Below are 16,692 nucleotides of genomic sequence, written 5' to 3'. Positions count from 1 at the left end.
GTGGGTCTCTAATTATGGCAGGGGAGAGTTAGGTATGGAGGAAGATACATGTTTCAGGGTTTTTTTTCTCCTGTATCCAAAGGGGAGGAAGGAGAGGGGACCACATCTTGCTATCAGACTACCTCAGCCCCTGGGCTTGAGGGATGGGCCTTTGATGACACCTTGGAGATCCTGAAGTGAATTAGAATGTTCCAAGGGTGTTACTTGAGTAGTTTTCATAATTCTGAGCAGTTGTTGGTTTCATTGCTCCAGAGTTAAGAAAATCCCTCCAAGATTTAACGGTTGATAAGTCCACCTCAGTGCAGCCACAGACTCAGACACTTGCTGCAAAGCTTGGCCAGAAGGATTGTCCAACGTGTTCTGCTCTGTATCCTCCAAGGAGGCAAAGTCCTCTACTAACCTAGATGACAGCTGTCATGTGCATCTGGGCACGCTGTCTACCACACAGGCATCAGCAACAGAGGAGGCCCAGGAGTAACACAAGCGCACATGGCTTTCCTCAGTGCTGAGCCAATGAGAACCCCAGCCATCTGTTACAGAATCTCATGTACCAGCCCTACCAATAATGACTTGCGAGCCGGCTGGCACGTAGCACAGGGCCCAGACAGGGCACTGAAGCCCAGCACTGATGGTGACTTTTGAATCTGAAAGTCACCCCCAGAGATTTCAGTGTCTGGATGATTTAATCCGTTTGTACTGGAACACATGAGCTGGCAGAGAACAGCCAGTTCTCTGAAATTTGTGCAAAGCATACATCAACCCAAGTTGTTCCTGCCTGCCTTTGGGATGCTGTCAGGGAGAAGTGCCAAAATACTCTCACCTTCACTGGCCACCCCTCCCTGGAGTCTGCAGCAGTGAGCATCCCGAGCCACCTGGATGGAAGCTATGGCTTCTTTTGAACGTCTGGATGGTCAAGTGCATCGGGAGAGGACTGCAGGCCGCAGGTGTTAGCGTGGGGTGGGTAACAGCTACGTAGCTGGAGCTGGAGGAGTCCATGACAGGCTCTACAAATACACCCTGGTGGTGGTGGGGGAGAATCAATAAGGATCAGCTGTGGTTTCCGAGTGCCAGGCTCACTTTGCATCTGTTTGTTATTAAAAATTAAATGCTCCAGCCCAGCTGCCCCATGCTGTCCGACCTCGCAAGGCGGATACACCCCGTGGCAGGCATCTGGGCCTTGCGTCACAAGCCATCCTGTCTTGCTACTTAGCTGTCATGCGTATTCTTTGGAAGGAGAGCAGGAGCCACCGGACCCGGGACTCTGGGGTTAAAGGCTAATTGTTTCGATCACCAGGCACGGGGCTCAGCCTGTCAGGACCTGATGCTGTTTACAGTCTCTCCAGCAGGCAGGTTTTATTCAGTCCACTGCATGGAAAAGGCAACGGGCTTAGAGGTCGTCTTTATGCATTTTCTATTACTACAACTGCAGCTGAATGCCACTGGCTGCATGGTTATTATAAAGAAAAAGGTATATTCCACTGGTTCATGGCTCTGGAGGCCTCAGGGCCAAGGGCTGCACCTGGGCAGGGCTTTCTTCTTGGGGGATTCTGCAGAGCAGGGCTACACATGGTGAGGCGAGTGTAACCACTCCCCAGAAAGCTGATGGATTATATAATCTAGTAAGTCACTGGAGGATTCATGCTTTCCTAAAGCCTGGGGGTATATATATATATATATATATATATGCCAATCACCCCCTCCCAAAGTCCTGCCTCCAAAATACTATTAATAGACAAATTGAGGGATTTGCTTTTCAATGGAGAAGTCTTGGTGCCACATTCAAATTACAGTAGGGCAATCAGCACAAAGCACAGGTGACTGACTAATTTTCAACCTACAAGTACTGGCATCCCATTTGCACGCCGGTTCAGCTCCCTGCTTATGACTTGGGAGAACAGCAGAGGATGATCCAAAGACTTGGGTCTCTGCATCCACATGGGAGACCCAGAAGAGGCTCTGGGTTCCTGGTTCCAGATCAGCTCAGCTCTGGCTGTTGTGGCTGTTTGGGGAGTGAATCACTGGATGGAAGATCTTTCTTTGTGTGTCACTCCTGCTCTCTCCATAAAAATCGTCCTTTCAAATAAAGTAACAGATCTTTAAAAGCAAGCGATGGATAGATAGCAAGTAAGCAGAAATCCAGATAGCAGCACACCCAGGGTCCCCTCTCCAGCAGGCAAAAGGCATGTCTGAGTCCACAGCCTCTGCTTAACAACTTTCTCCACCCTAGGCGAGTCCTAGCGGAGCAGCCGCACTGCACGTTTGTTGGATAGGAAGCGGGGTGTCAGTTTATGGGTAGCAGGGGCTGAAGAACTATAGTGGGACTTGAGTGCGGTGGAGTGAAAAAGAAGCACACAACCACGCCCCGGGAGCTGATCACACGGAATGTCTGGCCCCAGTCTGACAGCCTTATTAACTAGGCAGGTCCCTGTCCTCCCTCCCTCTCTCCCTCCTTCCACCAGGAGCAGCTGAGGAGAGTGGTCCCCACCTTGGGCCAATAATTAAAGCCAATAAAACTCTACAGGTGGCAGCCCCAGAGGAATTTCACAAACTCCACATGCAAAAAGCAGGCCCCCCAACAATATCCCAGGAGGGAGTGTGGGGAGGAGACACAGTAACCCATAGGCCATAAATACCTCCTGTTTGAGCCCCGTGCAATGTCTCAATGGCTAAATCCTCACTTTGCGAATCCCAGTATCCCAAACGCATGCCAGTTGGTGTTCCAGCTGCTCCACGTCTCATCCAGTTCCCTGCTTGTGGCCTGGGAAGGCAGTGGAGGACCGCCCAAAGCCTTGGGACCTTGCACCCACGTGGGAAACCTGGAGGTTTTTGGCTCCTGGCTTTGTAAGGAGTCAGACTGGATAGTATCAGCTTATTAATTCTCCTCTCAGCATAATCAGAATGCAACGGTCTGATGTTCTTTGGTTCTGAACAAGGTGCTACATTGTTGCTCATTATGAAGGAGCTTTTTCCCCCCTTTTTTGTACTTTGAGCGACTCCCCTGGGATGGTGCAAAAGAGACTCCACCTCCACCTTTTCCTAGGGTGTTTTCCTCCCTTGGAGTCCCCCTCCTCCCATTACGGCAGGAACCCTCTTTCTTTCCTGAACGATCTTTCTTTACAAACAAGAGTTGTCACATGGAGCCTGGCGCGGTAGGTCAGCCGCTAAAGTCCTCACCTTCAATGCACCGGGATTCCATATGGGTGCCAGTTCTAATCCTGGTGGTTCCACTTCCCATCCTGCTTGTGGTCTGGGAAATCAGACCAGGACAGCCCGAAGCCTTGGGACCCTGCACCCACGTGGGAGACCCAGAAGAGGTTCCAGGTTCTTGGCTTCCGATTAACTCAGCTCTGGCCGTTGTGATCACTTGGGGAGTGAATACAAGATGGAAGATCTTCCTCTCCACCAGCCTTTCCAATAAAACTAAATCTTAAAACAAAAGAACGCTGAGCACCGACAACTGACAGTCACACCTGCTCCATGTTCTTGCCAAGATAAACACTGTTGTGGGATATGCAGCTGGTTCAGGGTCAGCTGAAAACTTGGAAGCCTCTCCCTCAGCACCGCCTAGTTGTTGCCTCCTGCCCACCTGTGCCCACCTATCATCACCTGGAACCTGAGAGGGGGCAGTGTTGCATTGTTGCATAACCACGCCCCTCGCAAGCCTCTCTAAAGGCCCAGGAGAGGGAGGGGCTCGGCCTCCCCAGCACCTGCTTGCTCTCTGGCGGACAGACTCCAAGGACAGGTAGCCCCTGAGCATGGCCCCAGATGTCTGTATTCCTCACCCTCTGTTCGCTGCTTGGGTCAGACAACGAAGACAGCGATGCTTTATGTTGTGTACTTTTTTTTTTTTTTTTTTAATTTGTGTACTTTCAAGAATTCCAGGAGAGGTGAGGCCTAGCAGTTGTGGAATGTGGGCAGAGAAGCCAGGAAAAGGTGAATGTTCGCAGTTTTATAAGTGTATCCAGGTTATTCACCGCATGTCTCAGGATAACTTATATTGCTGGGGAAGCTGGGACATAGGTCTTCAGTTTAATAGATGGAATTCAGGGTAATAAAACCATTTGTTCCTCTTGGGGTTTAGATTCAGACTGAATTGCCATGCGGACTGGACCTTTGCTAATTCCTAGTGGGCCTTATTATTCCTAGGTTGGTTAATAAAGAATTCCTTAATAAACTCTAGACTTGTGTGGCATGATCTTGCTTGTATCATGCAACACAAATGGTCAAACAGCTGTAGCTGAGCCAGTCGGAAGCCAGGAGCCAGGCTCTTCTGTGTCTCCCAAATGGGGCCAGGGGACCAAGGCCCTAAGGCATCTTTTGGTGCTAATGTGAGGAATCAGACGGGATAGTAGGCAGTTAGGATTTCTGCTGCCTGATGAAGTTACCTTTTAAAATGTTTAATCACAGGCCCAGCACGGTAGCCTAGCAGCTAAAGCCCTCACCTCACACACGCTGGGATCCCATATGGGCAACAATTCTAATCCCGGCAGCCCTACTTCACATCCAGCTCCCTGCTTGTGGCCTGGGAAAGCAGTCAAGGACGGCCCAAAGCCTTGGGACCCTGCACCCGCGTGGGAGACCCGGAAGAGCTCCTGGCACCTGGCTTTGGATCAGCTCAGCTCTGGCCATTGCGGCTCACTTGGGGAGTGAATCACAAGATGGAAAATCTTTCTGTCTCTCCTCCTCTATGTATATCTGCTTTTCCAATAAATTTTTTTTTTTATCTTACAAAAAATTCTATTTCCACCAGTTCACGGGTCTTTCCTCTCTTGCAGCCCACTCCTGTCACTACGGCAGGAGCCCTCTTGCTGTCCTAAATAAATCTTTCTTTACAAACTAAAAGATGTCACATGTAAATTCTTCTTTTGTGTAAGTCAAAAAATGAGGCTGCTGCCATATCTCCTGTCGAATTCCCCACAACATTTTCCCAGGCACATTAGCAGGGAGCTGGATCAGAAGTGGAGCAGCAGCTGTTGCAGGATGCTGGTTCCATAGGTGGAAGTTATGCTATTCCACCAAGGTCCCAGCTCCCTAGCAGGTGGTTTTAGCGAAAGTGCCATCTCACCTGTCTGAGTTTCTATTCTTATCAGGACACTCGTGGGATGGTGTGTGTGTGTGTTTAACTGGAAAGTTAGATATCCAGAGACGAGGAGAGACAGGAAGATTTTACATACAATGGTCCACCGAAACAGCCAGAGCTGAGCCGATCCAAAGCCAGGAGCCAGAAGCCAGGAGCTCTTCCGGGTCTCCCACACGGGTGCAGGGTCCCAAGGCTTTGGGCCGTCCTCGACTGCTTTCCCAGGCCACAAGCAGGGAGCTGGATGGGAAGTAGGGCTGCTGGGATTAGAACCGGTGCCCATATGGGATCCTGGCGCGTTCAAGGCGAGGACTTTAGCAGCGAGGCCACTGCCCTGGGCCCAGGACGGTTTTTGTTCTATCCTGAGCAAGCTAAAGAGGATTACAGTTCTGGTTTTGTCCCCACCCTCTTGTTGATAATTAGCTACTGTTCTGCTAGCAATCGTAACTGTCCTTAAAGGACACCATTTGAAACATTTTCTTGGCTCTTCCCATGTCTTTAAGGCCTCTCCTGACTGCTGAAACAGGAGGCTTCCAATTTTAGACATTTTGCTTTGTTGCAATGCATTGTCCACGTGGAAATCTTTTCTTCTGTGTGAGACAAGAACCGAGGTAGTTTTTCATCCTTTGAACCACTTTCCCATAACAATATCAGTACATGACACGGAACTTAAAGGCACCAAAAGGCAACTGCAACAAAGGTCCATGCAGCTTAGAAATCAGATGCCTAAGATCAAGAGACAGAAGCTGTTGGCAAGTGACTTGAAAAAGATGGGCAAGGAGGGCCCAGTGCGATAGCCTAGTGGCTAAAGTCCTCACCTTGAACGCTCTGGAATCCCATATGGGAGCTGGTACTAATTCCGGCAGCCCTACTTCGCATCCAAGTCCCTGACTGTGACCTGGGAAAGCAGTCGAGGACAGGCCAAAGCCTTGGGACCCTGTACCTGCGTGGGAGACCCGGAAGAAGCTCCTGGATCCTGGCTTCAGATCGGCTCAGCTCCAGTCATTGTGGCTGCTTGGGGAGTGAACCATCAGATGGAAGATCTTCCTCTCAGTCTATCTGCCTTTCCAATAAAAATTAAAACAAAGAAGGTGGACAGGGAGCGCTGTGACTCAGCCAGCAAAGCCACTGCCTGCAACGTGGGCATCCCACATGGGTGCTGCTCGAGTCTGCTGCTCCTGTAATGGCCTGGGAAAGGCAACAGGAGATGAATCAAGTGTTTGAGCCCCTGTCACCATGTGGCAGACCTAGCAAAGGCTCCTGGCATCAGCCAAAAAACTCCACACAGTCAACATTCACCCATCCTGCCCCTGCCTCTCCCCCATAACATAATGGGTTACTTTCTGGCTCTCCATCTCCCTCTCTCTTTTTCCCTTATTAAGATTGATCTGTTTATTTGAAAGACAAGAATTACACAGAGGACAGAACAGAGAGAGAGAGATCTTTTCATCTGTTGGTTTTTTCCCTAAATTTCTCGAAAGACCAGAGCTCTGCCAGGCCAAAGCCAGGAGCTTGGAGCCTGGAGCTTCGTCTGGGTCTCCCATGTGGGGAGGCAGGGGGCCAATTACTTGGGCCATTTTCTACTGTTTTTCCCAAGCCATCAGAATGGGATGTGTGGATGGCAAACAGCAGTTTTACCCACTATGCTATAGCCCTGCCCTGGACTTCTTTCTCCAGGTGAGAACATTAGGTAGTAGTGTGACAGCCCAGACAATAGAAAATGGCAACAATAGGAAGCGTTTCTGGGACATGTCATTATCCTGACCTTTGTCATCACCTTGGGTTCTTGGAAAGTCCTGAAAGGGGAGTGACAGTGCTTATCACAGACGGTATCTCATTGCAGGAGGAGAGCTTGGCTTTTCTGCTACATCTCAGGTAGTAAGCTGATTGCCTCAGGTTGTTTTCTGTGAATCTAACTAGGAAGACCTGTTTGCCTGGTTCTGTACAATACAGGTGGGATGCGACTTGTACTGATTGGATAGTCTAAAGGACATGATGTTTACACTGGGTATCTGTGTTCCATGCTGCTACGGTTGATGGAATGAGTTGTACAGTCAAGAACATGGCTGACTGGGCTGCTCCCCCTTGCACATGTGGCCATGGGACAGTCCAGCCGTCAGCGCCAGCCAGTGAATTAAAACCACTGAGCTTCTAAGAGTCTGCCTCCGACTCATTTCTGGGATAGATTTGGTCAACTCAAAACCGTGGGTTTAGCCTCTGTGTGTGAGAAGGCCTGTAGAAGACAAAGGGCCATTTTTATGTGCTTGAATTAGGGAAGAAAGCAGAAGGTTGTCTTAGAGGCTGGGTTGCGTTTGCACATCAGGAGTCTTGCACCTGTTCTATAACCTAGTTAGTGAGGAACGGTGTTCCCCGGGGCAGCTTAGGGGAGTCTCCCCTAATCTGTGCAAGCAGCTTGTCAGATTCAATAACACCATGCTGAGGAAGTTCCAGGAGGAGTTTCATGGATTCAGGCCATGGAAATCCCTCCATCCAGCAAGATTCCAGAAGGGGAGGTGGAGAACCAAGGAGCCTGTAACCAGATCGATAAAAACTCCAGTCTAAAGCAGACCGCGCTCTTGATTCTGCTCAGAGGCCTGCCTGACTTTCACCGGACTCGGCTGGCATGCTTACTGACAAGCAACAATAGCTGTTGGCAGGACTGGCACCTTCGGAGGTGCCAAGGAAGACTGAATCTCCTCCGAAGGTGCCAGTGCTTTGCTGGGCACCTTTAAGCCCTGCCCCCGTCCTGTGCTCGTCTGTATCCAAAATTTACTCCTGTGTTTTTATAAGGGATCTGCCCTACCTCAGTACAACCTCATCTGAACTAATTATGTCTGAAATGACTGCGTTTCCACTCAGGGTCACACTTGGAGGTACTGGGAGTTAGGATTTCAGCAAATGGATTTGAGGAAACACTGTTCATCTCTTCAAAGATCCACAGGGAACATAGATCTCCTTCCTTGGATGTTCTTTCCAGGCACCAGCTCCCTGCTGCAGAGGCAGCCGCCGGCCCGGGGTCACTAGGTGTTCTTCTGGGGGCCTCCGTTTGTTTATCCCATCCACGTGCCCGTTATTTCCACTCACCAGTGAGAGCACTCTATGTACCTGCAGCTGCTTTACTCTTTCTGCTTAACAATATCCCTGGGAGATGTTCCATGCCCGCCCGTGCAGTCCTTCCTTACTCCTTTAAGTAAAGGTACTGTAGCATTTATGTTACAGTGGATGCTTAGACAGCTCTAGTCTTCTGCGATTAATAACTCTGCTGGACTGTAATGGTCCTGTGCACCCCTCATGTTGCAGGGTTGGGGACCCTGAATTGGTTAGTAGTTGGAAGTGGAAGTGCTCAGTTGTCAGAACAACGCATTGAAAAACCTGACGTCTTTTGCCAAATCCTCTCCAAAGAGGATGAGAGAGTCAGCCTTGCCTCGGTCGTGTGCAGAGCACAGGTTCCCAGCAATCTAATGTGGCTATGTTGGGTGAAAAGCCCCGTCTTGACCATCTCATCTTCCTGCCTTGTGCTTTCAAATTGTACTCTGTTCTTAGCAGCATAACAGAGCATCTTTTCACATGTGCAAAGACATTTGGAATTCCTCCTCTGTGAACATCTGCCCCCTATTGGGATAGAAAGGGAAGGGATGAAGCAAGGGCAGATGACAATCATAGGGCCCCCGGAAAGACGGGGCCTGGCACTGAGAACCTGCCCCGAGCCATTCTGCCTCTCTCTGGTCGGCTTGACTGCCATTTCTGACTCAGGCCTCCCCTCTCCCACCCCCGTCTTCTTGCCAGAACAGCTGCCAGCTCAGGAACCAAGGGGAGACCTGGAAATGAAATTCTGGGTTTAGAATTGCAGATTTGAGCTTGGAATGTGAACTGTCTGAGAAACCAGTTGGCGTCTGCTGTAAGTCTGGTTCACCCCTAGGGGACTGGTGTAAGATGCTGGGATGCAGGGCAATGAGCGTGGGGGGCAATGAGCATGATAATACTCGTGGCAGTGGGAGTGTTTGCGCCAGCAATTAAGATGCTACTCGAGTCTCTTACATCCCATATCAGAGCAACTGAATTCAATCCCAGCTCAGCTTCCAATCCACTTTCTTGTCGAAGCGCACGTTAGGCCACAGGTGATGGCTGACTTACCGAGTCCCCGCCACCCAGGTGGGGGACCCAGATTCCAGCCTTCTGGCTTCAACTTAGCCCCGCCCCGGCTGTTGAGGCCGTTTGTACCAGTGGATGAAAGATTTCTCTTTTATGTCTTTCTCGTTTTCAAGTGATTTGGAAAATTAAAAATGAGGAGGCTTGGAAGAAAGGAGACTGGATTAGACACATGTGTCAGAAAGCAGCAGGTCCTCTGCAGATCATGGCGCTTTTCGGCCTTTTATTATTATTATTATTGGTAGGGCTATGCCAAGTGTAAATCCAAACAGACGGATGCTTTGTCTGAATCCGTTGTTCTTTAGGGTATGACTGTGGTCAGAGTTGTGTGACAGTCTCTGCTCCCTGGTGCCTGGCGCCACGGGGTCAAACAGGCGATGGGGCCCATGTCCTGTGCCTGCCGACAGGAGCACACATCTCCTCTTCGTGCCTATTGAGCACATGCTGTCGATAAATCATCTCTAAGCAAGGTATCAAGGAAGGCTTCCAAGACCAGGGATGCTTCAACTTGCTAATTCTTCACTGGCAAGAGTCAGTATCCCATATGGGCATCAGTTTGTGTCCTGGCTGCTCCACTTCCCATCAGTTCCCTGTTTGTAACCCAGGAAAGCAGCAGAGGGGTGGCCTCTTACCTCATCTCTCTCTCTCTAAATCTGCCCTTTAAATGTAAAAAAAAAAAAAAAAAGAAAAAAAAGAAATTCAATGGGAGTGGAGGGCCCAGCATGGTAGCCTAGTGGCTAAAACCTCCTCGTCCTGAACACACTGGGATCCCATATGGCTGCCAATTCTAATTCTGTCTGCCCTGCTTCCCATCCTGCTCCTTGCTTGTGGCCTGGAAAAGCAGTTGAGGATGGCCCAAAGTCTTGAGAACCTGTATCTGCTTGGGAGACCCGGAGGAAGCTCCGGGCTCATGACTTCAGATCAGCTCAGCTCCAGCTGTTGTGGCCTTTTGGAGAGTGAACCAAAAGATGGAAGCTCTTCCCCTCTGTCTTTCCTCTCTGTAAATCTGACTTTCCAATAAAAACAAATAAATCTTTTTTAAACAATGGGAGTGAAGGCCTGGCGCGATAGTGTAGTGGTTAAAGTCCTCGCCTTGTACGCACCAGGATCCCATATGGTCACCGGTTCTAATCCCGGTGGCCCTGCTTCCCATCCAGCTCCCTGCTTGTGGCCTGCGAGGTCAGTAGAGAACAGCCCAAACCCTTGGGATCCTGTACCTGTGTGGGAGACCTGGAAGAGGCTCCTGGCTCGTGGCTTCGGATTGGTTCAGCTCCGGCCATTGCGGCCGCTTAGGGAGTGAACCATTGTCTGGAAGATCTTCCTCTCTGTCTCTCCTCCTCTCTGTATATCTGACTTCGCAATAAAAATAAATACATAAATAAAAATCTTTTTTGAAATGGGGTGAAAGGTGAGGACCAGAGTTGTGGTACAGGGGTTAAACAGCCACATGTGATGGCAGGGCTAGATACCATCTCAGAATGAGCCCAGCTTGAGCCCCCAGCATTCCAGTTCCAACCTGGCTCCCAGGCAGTGTCCTAGGAAAGCAGCATAAGATGTCCCAGGTGCTGGGGCTCCTGACACACGCATGGAAAACTCCATTGGGGTTCCAGGCTCAAGGCTCTGGCTGGCCTAGACCACGTCTCATATCACAGTGCCTGGGTTAGAGTCCCAGCTCCGGTTCTGATTGCGGCTTTCTGCTAATGCGCACCCTTCAAGGCAGTAGCTGGTGACTCAAGTACCTGGGTCCTTGTCATCCATGTATGACACCTGACTTGAGTTCCAGAATCCTGTCTTCAGTGTGACTCAGCCCCAGCTATTCCAGGCATTTGGGATTAAGCAGGGAATCAATGGATGGGAGATGTTTCTCTCTCTTTCTTTCTGCCTGTTAAATATTTTTTGAATTTTTGTTTGAAAGGCAGATTTATAGAGAGAAGGACAGATGCACAGAGAGAAAGATCTTCTATCTGCTGGTTCCCTCTCTGAATGGCCACAAAGACCAGAGCTGAACCAATCCAAAGCCAGGAGCCAGGAGTTTCTTCCAGGTCTCCCACGTGGATGTAGGGGCCCAAGGACTTAAGCCACCCTCCACTGCTTCCCCAGGCCACAAGCAGAGAGCTGGATCAGAAGTAGAGCAGCCAGGTCTAGAATCAGTGCCTATGTGGGCTGCTGGCACTTGCAGCAGAGGATTAGCCTACTGAGCCACCATACCAGGTCCCTGGTACATTTTTTTTTTAATTAAATATAAACTGTTAAAAAAAAAAAAAAGGTTGGACCTGGCATAGTAACCTCGCTAAAGTCCTCGCCTTCAACGCACTGGGATCCCATATGGGCAACAATTCTAATCCTGGCTGCTCCACTTCCCATCCAGCTCCCTGCTTGTGGCCTGGGGCAGCAGTCGAGGACGGCCCAATGCCTTGGGACCCTGCACCGCGTGGGAGACCTGGAGGAAATTCCTGGTTCCTGGCTTCAGATCAGCTCAGCTCTGGCCATTGTGCTCACTTGGGGAGTGAATCATGGGACAGAAGATCTTTCTCTCTGTCTCTCCTCCTCTCTATATATCTGACTTTGCAACAACAAAAAAATCTTTAAAAAAAGTTGCCAATGGATGTTTCCTCATTTTCTTAATATATAAGCAGCCAAAAGGTTTTTTTAACAAAACTTTCTTTTCAGGCCCGGTGGCATGGCCTAGCGGCTAAAGTCCTCGCCTTGAAAGCCCCGGGATCCCATATGGGCGCTGGTTCTAATCCCGGCAGCTCCACTTCCCATCCAGCTCCCTGCTTGTGGCCTGGGAAAGCAGTCGAGGACGGCCTAAAGCTTTGGGACCCTGCACCCGCGTGGGAGACCCGGAAGAGGTTCCTGGTCCCGGCATCGGATTGGCGCGTACCAGCCCGTTGCAGCTCACTTGGGGAGTGAAACATCGGACGGAAGATCTTCCTCTCTGTCTCTCCTCCTCTCTGTATATCCGGCTTTCCAGTAATAATTTAAAAAAAAATCTTTAAAAAAAAAAAAACTTTCTTTTGTTAGAAAAATTGATTTATTTTATTTATTTGGAAGACAGTTATAAAGAGAGGAAGACACACTCACCCACAGACATCTTTCATCTTTTGGTCCACTCCTCAGATGGTCACAATGGTCTGGGCGAGGCCAGGTAGAAGCCAGGGGTCAGAAAATCCATCCAGGTCCCCCACATTGGAGACAGGAGCCCAAGCTCCTGGACCACTTTCTGCTGCTTTTCCGGGGGGCTGGATTCGAAGTGAAGCAGATAGAACCAGTGCCCACATGGGATACCAGCATCACAGGCAGTGGTGGCTTAACATGCTGTGCTGTAACATTGGTCCTTCAAAGCCTACTTTCGCATCCAAAATCCCAGAACGTGGTGACAGATGGCTTCTTCCATGAACCCCACCAAATTACTTCTTTTATTCAGTCTCATTGAGACAACCAACTCAAGATGTACTTTCTGGTAGGTAGCTTCATTAGAAAAAAGCTGCAGACCCATTCCTCTCCACGAGGGTAGCAATAATAGGAGATGAGCAGAACTTCCTGTGTACTGTACAGCACCTTGTAAGATTTTAATCCTCCGGGATGTACTTAACCCTCCAACAACTCTAATGGGGAGCTCTGTGGTTACCGCATTTCACAGAGAAGGAAAGCTGAGAGACAGAGCTCAATGAACAAGCTGCAGATCTCAGCAGTAACACCAAGAAAGTGTTAGGGAGCCCAGAAACTGGGCAGACTTCCTGCAGAGGGCCGATTTTCAACTTGGCAGCCCTTAAAAGCCTCGCCGCCTAGCAAGCCTCCTACTCAAGGCCAGCCACACCAAAGCAGACCGTTTTGCTGAGTGACAGCCCGGGAGCTTGCCTTTGCCTAAGCCGCCCTGTATGTGCTGTTGGTGAGACGTACCTTTACCGCTGAGACACTGAAATAGAACAGCTACAGGCTGCACACTTGCATTGCGTCCCTTGTGTAGGACTCCCAGTCGACTGTAAGCTGCGTGCTGCTGTGGCTTGAACTGAATCAAGGGGGCTCTTCCCCGGCATTGGGGGCTCACTGAGTAGGCAGTTGTTGGCAGGAAGACAAGGCATCCACGGGGAGACTTTTCTCAAGCTACCAGTAAAAGCTCTTCATTCTGCAGACATGTGGCCTCCTTGGTGCTTCTGTTGGAGGCCAGGGCAATGACAACACGGAGGAACTGCCACTAAAGGGGACATGCAGGTGTCAGCTCCTCATCGGCCTACATCCCTTTCTGTAATGGAGAACACAGCATTCCCAAAGCCATGCACGTCTCGTGGGCACAGGACCCTGGAAGGGAAGGGCACCTGTGAGCATCCCTGGTCCAAAGAACTCTTGGGCCTGTTTCCCTTCCTGGGTGGCTTGTGAGCTGGCCGCTGGAGCCACTCGTGGTCCCCACTCTTGTTTCAGATCCTTTCTGGTCTCTGCAACAGCTCTAACCTACTGGTCTCATCCTCACTGCCCTGGCCAGCTTTCCTTACGTCCCACCTGTAGCCTCTCCCCTTTCCCCAGATACCATGGGCCGATTATTTCAATTCAGAAATACTGCTCTCGCTTTTCTCCACTGGTAAGCTCTGGCTCATGCTTCAAGATGCTGCCAGGAGTCTCCTTTATTTACTTGAAGACGTGTTTATTTGAAAGGCAGAGTGACAGAGAACAGACAGCCGTGTGATGATTCACTCCATGGATGGCTGCCCAGGCTGGTGCTGCTCCAGGCTGAAGCCGGGAACCTAGGCCTTGCAGGTCTTCCACCTGCATGGCTGGGATCCAAGTATTTTATCCACCTTCTGCTGCTTTCCCAGGCACAACAGCAAAGAGCGGGGTGGGAAGCAAAGCAGGCACTCCAGAAAGCTGATTGGAGAATGCCCCTCTTCGTCTGCCCCGCAAGGAGGGGCCGTCCTCACCAAAGTGCCCCATTGTGCCACGTGTGTCCTCCAGGCACTACACAGTCTTACGTGACTATGGGTGTCTTCCTCTAGAAATACAGATGCCAGTCTGTCTCCGTTGTCTCTCTCTCCCCCATCACGCCTCCTCCACCCAGCATGAAGCCTGATGGCAGCGGCTGTGAAGTCAGGTTCTGCTTTCTGAGCTCAGTCCCTCCGACTGTCCTATCAGCAAGACCATCCTCACGGCAGCCCTGGTCGTATGTGAGCTGTGACGATCTCAGATGCACCAAGACAGCAGGCTCTGCTTTTAGGAATGTGAACTGAGACACAAGGAAAGAACTGCCAGGAGCTGACAGGAAGGGTGTGGCTGGGTCCCAGAGAAGGAGGGAGAGCGAGCAACTCAAGGTTGTCTGCCCCTTAAGCACTCAGTGACCTTGGCTCTCACCAGGAGGTGATGATGCAAGTTTTGTCCCTGGCAGGCCCAGCTGGGCTGTGACACCTGCTCTTGATTTCTGAGACCCTGTTGCCCTTGATGGTGGCCACCCTGGAGGAGTAATCACTGCCTCCTCCTGTCGTCCCTATGTCGTCTCTGCCCACATCGAATGAGGCTGACCTATGTGGCCAACAGAGCCTGGCAGAAGCGATGGTGTGACTTCCAAGAGGCATCATCACAGACCCTTCCTCGCTGTCTTGGGTCACCGCCTCTGGGGAAAGCCGGTCATTGGGCTTTGTGGACACTGGGGTCTCTCAGAGACATCTGCATGGGGAGCTGCTAGTTACATCATGTGTGTGAGTGAGCCGCCATGGACGTGGGTCCTCCTGCCCTATCGAGAGGCCAACACCTGCAGACACAACCGATGACCTCACTGTGTGAAGCGCCAAAGTCAACAAGAAACAGCAAAGCTTCCCCCAACTCTTGGACCATGGATGCCACCAAGTCCTGGGGGGAAAATATCATGCAGCAATAGATGCTTACGACTGAATCTGTACAACAAGAACTCCTGGGCCTGGCGCAGTAGCCAGGGGCGAAAGTCCTCGCCTTGTATGTGCTGGGATCCAATATGGGTGCCGGTTCTAATCCCAATAGCCCCACTTTCCATCAAGCTCCCTGCTTATGGCCTGGGAAAGCAGTCAAGGATGGCCCAAAGCCTTGGGACTCTGGACCCACATGGGACAGCCGGAAGAAGCTCCTGGCTTTGGATCAGCTCAGTTCTGGCCAGTATGACCAATTGGGCAGTAAACCAGCAGATGGAAGATCTTCTTTTCTTTCTTTCCTTCTCTGTATATCTGACTCTGCAATTAAAAAAAAAAAAAAAAAAAAAAAGGCCCAGTACGGTGGCCTAGCAGCTAAAATCCTTGCCTTGAACACACCAGGATCCCATATGGGTGCCAGTTCTAATCCCGGCAGCTGCACTTCCCATCCGGCTCCCTGCTTGAAGCCTGGGAAAGCAGTCAAGGACGGCCCAAAGCCTTGGGACCCTGCGTTCACGTGGGAGAACTGGACGAAATTCCTGGCTCCTGGCTTCAGATCGTCACAGCACCAGCTGTGGCGGTCACTTGGGGAGTGAATCATCAGACGGAAGATCTTCCTCTCTATCTCTTCTCCTCTTTGTATAGCTAACTTTGAAGATAATAAAAAATTAAACATAAATAAAAAAACATTCTGAAATCTATAATTAAAACAGATTTATCAATTTATATTGAAAAGGCAGATCTATAGAAGAAAGGAGAGACAGATCAGAAGATCTTCTGTCCACTAGTTCACTCCTCAAGTGACTGCAATGGCTGGAGCTGAGCCAATCTGAAGCCAAAGGCCAGAGCCTCTTCCTGGTCTCCCACACAGGTACAGGGTCCCAATGCTTTGGGCCGTCCTTGACTGCTTTCCCAGGCCACAGGCAGGTGCTGGATGGGAAGTGGGGCAGCCAGGACATGAGCCAATGCCCATATGGGATCCTGGTGCATGCAGTGAGGAGTTAGCCACATGCCCATTGTGCCAGGGCCAGAAGGTTTTTTTTTCTTTTTTAAGTGATTTTGCTACTTCAAACCAATACATCTTGGGTGATCTATTTATTTCTTTGTTTCTTTTTCTTCATTTTAAGATTTATTTATTTTTATTTGAAAGGCAGATCTACAGAAAGAAGGAGAGACAAAGAATCTTCCATCTGCTGGCTCATACCACAAGTGGCTACAACGGCCAGAGCTGAGCTGATCCAAAGCCACGAGCCAGGAGCCAGGAGCTCCTTTGGGGTCTCCCATGATGGAGCAGGGTCCCAACATCTTGAGCCATTCTCTCTTGCCTTCCCAGGTCAGAAGCAGGGAGCTGGATCAGAAATGGAGCACTCAAGACGCAGACTGGCGTCCATTTGTGCTGTGGATGGAGGCTTCACCTACACTTTTTTTTCTTGCTAATACTTGCTTATTTGAAAGGCAGAATAGCAGACTGAGAGCGAGAGAATTGACCTCTTCTGATTTACTCCTCAAATGGCCTCAAAGGCCAGATCTAGTCTAGGTAGCAGACAGGAGCCAATAACTCTAGCCTGGACTCCCACAGGAGTGGCAGGGGTCCAA

This window comes from Ochotona princeps, chromosome 13 (assembly GCF_030435755.1).
Source record: "Ochotona princeps isolate mOchPri1 chromosome 13, mOchPri1.hap1, whole genome shotgun sequence".
In the NCBI taxonomy this organism is placed as follows: Eukaryota; Metazoa; Chordata; class Mammalia; order Lagomorpha; family Ochotonidae; genus Ochotona; species Ochotona princeps.
This window is presented reverse-complemented; position numbering follows the sequence as displayed.